The sequence below is a fragment of the Colobus angolensis genome, unplaced genomic scaffold (genome assembly GCF_000951035.1).
Source record: "Colobus angolensis palliatus isolate OR3802 unplaced genomic scaffold, Cang.pa_1.0 Scaffold130, whole genome shotgun sequence".
In the NCBI taxonomy this organism is placed as follows: domain Eukaryota; kingdom Metazoa; phylum Chordata; class Mammalia; order Primates; family Cercopithecidae; genus Colobus; species Colobus angolensis.
In genome coordinates this window covers 644,480-651,090 of record NW_012114253.1, presented here as the reverse complement: position 1 = coordinate 651,090, position 6,611 = coordinate 644,480, and positions in this window count along the sequence as shown.

Here is a 6,611-nt window from a genome sequence, read left to right as displayed (position 1 = left end):
GTCCCCGCCCTGCCGCCCCGCCCCGCCGCAGGTCCCGGAGGAGGGCTCTGGGTGCCATTTTACAGGTGGGGGAAACTGAGGACCAGAGAGGGGCAGGAACTGGCTTAGGGTTACACAGCTAGACAGTGTGGTAGGACCTGGGCGAGAGCCCAGCGGTCCAGGCAACAGCTCATGCTCCAAGGGGACTGGGACAACTTCTGGAACAAGTGGAGACGTCGGGATAGGTGGGGGCCACGGCCCCCATGGGCTCCGCTTGTCTGCAGGGGCGGGAGGAAGGCGCACAGGCTTCGCTGGGCGAGGAAGCTGCTGCGCCCTGGCTGACGCCCTCCTCGCCCGGGCACTTGGTGCGCTTCCTGGCAGAGGCCACGCGGTTGACCCTCGCCATCCCATTCGCGGTTCTTGGACTTTCTGGACTGGGCAGCTCGCCCCCGCCCCAACCTAACCCGGGCCCAGGGCGGGTATGGGGAGGGGAGCCGCAGGCCACGGAGAAGTGGAAGGGAGGCACCAGGAGGAGAGTGGGATCAGGATAAGAGCGAAAACCCAGGCAGGGAGGGGGCGCAGAGATCACCTCAGCCTGAATTCCAAGGCCCAGGGAGAGTTAGAGACTTGCCCAACGTCCACAGCAAGTGAGCGGCCTGCCCACTCGAGTCCCTTCTTTGATGGTCAACAGAGCCTGAGGCTCCTGTGCCCCACTCCCCACCAAGGGGGAGCCCACACCCACACCTCTTTCTGTTCTCCACGGAGCTCCCTCCCCAGGGGACAGCCCACATGAAGCAAAGAAACTCGCAGTCGGTCTGCAAGGCCAGAACTGCGGGGGACAAGGGGTGAGGGTATGGTTGGTGGCTCCAAGGTCATGAACTCGTCGCAGAACACTCGTGTTCCAGGGGGATCTCTGAGATCTCTGGATCTCACCCCAATGTTCTAAGAACTGGGAAAAGAGGCTGCAAAAGGCGTAAAGACAAACCTCTGTCTCAACCATTTGGAATTGGTGGCTCAAGCCACCTCCAAGGTCAGCAAGTCCAATAGGCCCGCTTGACAGATAGTATTTAGGGAGGGGAAAGTCCAAGTCATGTACTCAATATATTTCTTGAGCATCTACAGTGTGCTTAAAACCACAACTGTCACTTCCAGCTCCCACTATTTTCCTGGCCACATGGGCTCCTTTTCACAAAGGAAAGATCCGAGGTCTTCAGCAACCCTTACATCAGCCTCTGGAGGATCTGAGACACTCAAGCCTCCGGGTTTTCAGTCCCACAGGGGCTGGGGACCAGAGCCACGTTTCCCGGTCAAGACTTTCACCCCCGTGGATAAGAGGTGAGTAAGGGGGAACAGCAGGAAATGCCCCACCATCATCCCAGCCATCCACCCACCTGTGAAAGAGCAGAGGGGAAGGTAGATCAGGCACTTGTTCTTTTCAGTCCCGTGTCGATTTCTCCCTCCAGCAAGCTTCCCCAGCTGCATATGGGAAAGAGACCCCAGCCCAGAGGGGTTTCTCAAACTTCTAAGAGCACAGGAGCGGCCTGTAGACGCCGATTGAGATTCAGTGGACCTGGAACCTGAGCTCCTGCCTTTATAATGAAGCTTCGTGCCACTGCTGGCGCTGCCGGGCCGCAGACATCCTGAGCAGCACTGGTAGAACAAGGCAAGTTGTCAGGGCAGGAGGAAGACTCCTGCAGTATCACATGCTCACTCACGGCCCACCTGACCCCGGGGGCCCTTTGATCTCCTGCCTAGGAATACACTAGGAATATGTAGTTGGCGCAAACACTGTAATAAAAAGGCAAGAAGTTGAATGAGGCTGGCCAAGGCGCTTCTGGGGATGGTGCGGAAGGGGCTATGGCGGGTAGCAACTGCCCTAGACAGGTATGTCCTGAGGGCTCTGGTCCTGGGAGATGCTTGGTGAAATACATCCTATTTAGGAAATGCCAACGGAATGCCTATAGACCTTCAAGGGCAGCATGTACTGGGGCTGGCTCATCTTCAGCAGGGGCGGGGCTCACAGATCTCAGAAGTACATGAATTCCAGGATCCTTTTAAGCACCATGTCTCTGCCCATCCCTTGGCTTTTTTATGCATTGCTCCTTGAATTCAATTCTGAGCACAATCTCCATGCTTCTTGCTTCCCTAACTCCTGTTCCAAAAGGGCCCCTTTCTCCACCATGCTGTAAGACAGACCCTCAATTCTGGCCAGGCATTGCTGATGGTACATCCCAGAGTGCTGAGTGGAGACCAAGGTGTGCCACCTGAGCTGGAGGGAGGCGGCAGATGGAGGCACTGGAGGTGCAGAAATGCAGCAAGTCAAGGAGTCCAGCTCTGTGACCTCCTTCATGGTCCCATAACCTTCTGGAGTCTGGACCTGCAGACTCCAAGGTCCCTAAGAGCCCAAGAGCCTATCAGCATGGGGGTACTCAATGTCCCCAACCCTGGTTGAGTAGACCAAAGAACGAAGGCTCTCCTGTGCTAGGCGTCTCTATTTCTTCTTTATACAAGGAGCTTTTCAATTACAGCATTTTCCTCTTTACAGAAAACCTCCCTCAATGTAAGAGGCTTATAATCTCCCATGTGTCCTAGGGAGCACCATTCTGAGACTATCAGGGCCCCTGGTGAGGAGGCAGCACGTGCCGTAGGGGGCTGGGCACAGAGCTTGGCATGGAGCCTAGCTACTGAGGGGAAAGATTGGACAAAGGCCCCGGAGCTTTGCTTTCCCTGTCCTATTTCAATCCAAACCACTCAGGACTGACCACTCACGCATGGCTGCCTCGGGGCACAAGCCTTGTCTCAGACACTTAATATGTTGCGACTCAGCCACCATCTCTGTGCTGCCGATCACTGAGGAATGAAAGCTGGCTTTAAAAATCTGGCATCCAAGGCGGCCAGAGAACGAAAACATGGGTGGCACCACAGTAAACTCCAAATAATGCACGAGACTGCAGGTGGGGGACGGGGGAAGAGTCCTAAAATGGGAATGATGCCTCTTGGAAAGAACTCCCCATCTCTGCCCACCCACTCTTTCCCAGTCAGATCAAATGGGAGAAAAACTGAGATAGGGCCTGCCTACCAGAGCAAGTAGAAGAAAACCCCAAAGCAGCAAGTCCTAAAGGTGTGCTGTCCACACAGCAGCAGGTAAGGTCTAGGAAAGGCCGGCAAGAAGGGCGGGTTTCAGGGGTGGCTTGGAGCACGGGACAGTTCCACTGTAAGCAGAGCAAGGCAGGATGAAGAGTGGCAGTTGGCGCCAGGGCACATGCATCAGGGAAGGGCCAGAGGTCCCCGTCTGGGCAGGAGGCTGCCAAGCTGGTGCAGCAGACATGGCAGAGACTACTGGGGGACCCACCCTGGGGTTAGAGGTCTTTAGATCATGAATGTGAATAGTTAAGAAGTCCCTGTTTTGAGGACCAAGAAGCCTGAACGTGGGGACAGTACTGGTCAAAGTAATAAAAAGAGCTCTCCCCCAAGGGGCCACGGGAAAACTTCTAACAGATTTTGAAGTAGCCGTTCATTTTTCCTTACTGAGGACGTATCATGTGGGCCACTGTGGGAACACAGTGGTAAGATGGCCAGAGCCCTGCTCTCAGGGATCTACAACAGTCTAGCACTAATTAGGTTGATTCATTTGTGGGGGATGGAGTGGTTTTAGGTGCAGACATAAAATCCTGCCCGGCCCTAACCCTGGCTTCCAGTACAGGAAATAAACAGTACACTCTAGTTTCAGTACTCAGTCTAGTATGACTTGGAGCCTCCTTCATCCAGAGAACCAGAGACATGCTGTGGATGAGTGACAAGATGCTACAAAAACTCCAGACAAACCAACCAAAGAGGCAGCTCAGAGACTAATAAAACAAGAGAAGTCCTGAGAGGTAGTCCTGTTTGGTGGCTTTCCAAATGTACTGCCTGGAGCTTCCTCAAGGGAGTAGGTGGGTGTGGGAGGAGGCCCCACTATCTCCTTCCACGGAGTTCATGTTTGACAACTTCTACACATCCCACTTCCTTTCAGAGAGAACACTGAGGCTCAAAGGGGAACAGACTTGTCCAGGATCATAAAAGGAACTGGTTGCAGTTTAGCATTCCCTTGGTTACAAAACACCAGAGCACCAGGGAAAGGAAAACCCAGATAGAACTGTGCAGAGGCCAGTGTGCCAGCAGGCAACAATCCAGCGCAGGCAGTGGCTGCGCCGGCCTCCTGGCCTCCCTGGAGTGCATGCCCCACTTCCTGTGGCTGAGGGCCTGCCTTGCCTGGCAGCACTAATGCAGATTTGGAATTCAAGCAGCCATTCCAGCTGCTGTTATAAGGCTGGCTCCCTCCCTGTCCGAGAGCAATTTCACTTCAAAGGCCCTCCAAGTCCTTGAAAGCAGGGTGTTTTTTTTTCAGCATGTTGGGGAGAAACAGATGATGCCCTCTATTTGAGATCAATACAGTAATTATGTTGGACAAGCTCTTAGGGCTAACTTGAGGGGGAATTCACAGCCTCATGAACGAGGAGTGTGAAAGCACACGGAATGAGAAGGGCCAGCCTGCCACCCGCGCTTCGCTTGTGGGATGCAGCCCATTACACAGTAGGATCCCCTTCTGCAGCAACCTTGGTCTGGCCTCTGCTGGGTGAGACACCGCAGAGGCTCAATCTACTACAAGCTGGTGCAGGTCTCAATTCTAAAGTCAAACCAGGCCAGGCACAGTGGCTCACTCCTGTAATCCCAGTACTTTGGGAGGCCAAGGCGGGCAGATCACTTGAGGTCAGGAGTTTGAGACCAGCCTGACCAACATGGTGAAACCCCATCTCTATTAAAAATACAAAAATGCTGGGTGCAGTGGCTCATGCCTGCAATCCCAGCACTTTGGGAGGCCGAGGAGGGTGGATCACAAGGTCAAGAGATCGACACCATCCTGGCCAACATGGTGAAACCCTGTCTCTACTAAAAATACAAAAATGAGCTGGGCATGATGGCATGTGCCTATAGTCCCAGCTACTGGGGAGGCTGAGGCAGGAGAATCACTTCAACCCTGGAGGCAGAGGTTGCACCACTGCACTCCAGCCTGGTGACAGAGCAAGACTTCACCTCAAAAAAAAAGAAAAAATAATAAAATTAGCCAGGCATGGTGGCAGACATCTGTAATCCCAGCTACTCGGGAGGCTGAGGCACAAGAATCACTTGGACCCAGGAGGCAGAGGTTGCAGTGAGCCAAGACCGTGCCACTGTACTCCAGCCTGGGCAAGAGAACAAGACTCAGTCTCAAAAAATAAAATAAAATAAAGTTAAACCAATGTCACTTTGAAGAGGTCATATAACTCCTGGCAAGCCACAATTCTGCAACCTCCTCCTTCCTAATATCTAGTGAGGCTCAAGAGATACTTAAACCTTACCATATGCAGATATCTCACATGGTTAGTGTCATGTATTTAGTTGGTAACTGGTTCTATCATTTGTTGCGGGAGGGGAGACTTAAGAAATACCTGTTTCGGGTACTCTACCCTTAAACGATATTATTCACTAAGTGTCACCAGGTAAATAAATAATGAAAAACACAATTCTCACACCAGGAAGTGACCTCTGAGCACCAGCCACAGGCCTCCACATGGCTTTGCTTCCCGGTGCCCGCAGAGCCCTGCCTCAGCAGCTTGAGACATCTGTTCCTGATATTCTTGGCAATGACGATTAAAACAACTGAAGCTGCCCCTTTGGGGCAGAAACTGCCCATCACTGAGACATAAATCTTCAACATGCATTCTAAGCGTGTTTCAAATACCTTTCAACATGACCCTGCAAAATAAACACCGAATCGAAAAGCCTTGCAGTTTGGCCATTGGCTTCATTATCCTTATGGGACAGAAGGAAAGATTATGTAGCAGGATGGTGGAACACCTGTCTAGCTATCATTTTAGCTGGAAGGGCTTGAAGTAAAACGTAGTTTCTAAAGTTCTCAGGGAAGATGCTCCAGGTAGCTTGGCTAGGTGGTTACAAGACCTCCTTTTGAAGACTTGCAGAAGAGATTCCAACAGCATTTCCTCAGAAAGGCAACAGTTTTTCTAAATACAAAGAATACAAAGGCTTTTGCCTCAACAATATTATTGCTTAATCCTCTGAGTGTAGTAAACAAAAATGGCAAATACTGTTACTTTTAGAGATGAAGAAATTAAGGTAAAGCAAGATTAAGTCACTTTTCTTAGTTACAAGGTAAATGGTGACATTATCTGTAACACAGGTGGTCCAACTTCTACAACTCCACACTTTCAACACCTGCCTGTATGTTTATGTGCTATCTGGATAGCTAGCAGACTCCATGGCCCAATTAACAGTCAGAAGCGGGGGGAAAATCCAAGGTTTGGGATATATGGGATGGAGAAGTGGTTTTGTCTTCCAATGAGACTGTCTACCTGGCACACAGGACCTGACACAGAAATGCTGCCCAGGGAAATCAACAAAGTGCTACCCACCATTTTACAAATGTTTATAATTTGTACTTTAATGAAAAATAGAGGGTTCCAATAATGTTGATAATCAAATCCCCAGCCAGTATTTCCGCCCAGAGACTGTCTAGGAGATGGGGGTGTGTGTCGGGGGGTGGGGGTAGGGGGAGAGTGATGCCAGCTTTCAGAATTGGAAATGTTGTTGACAAA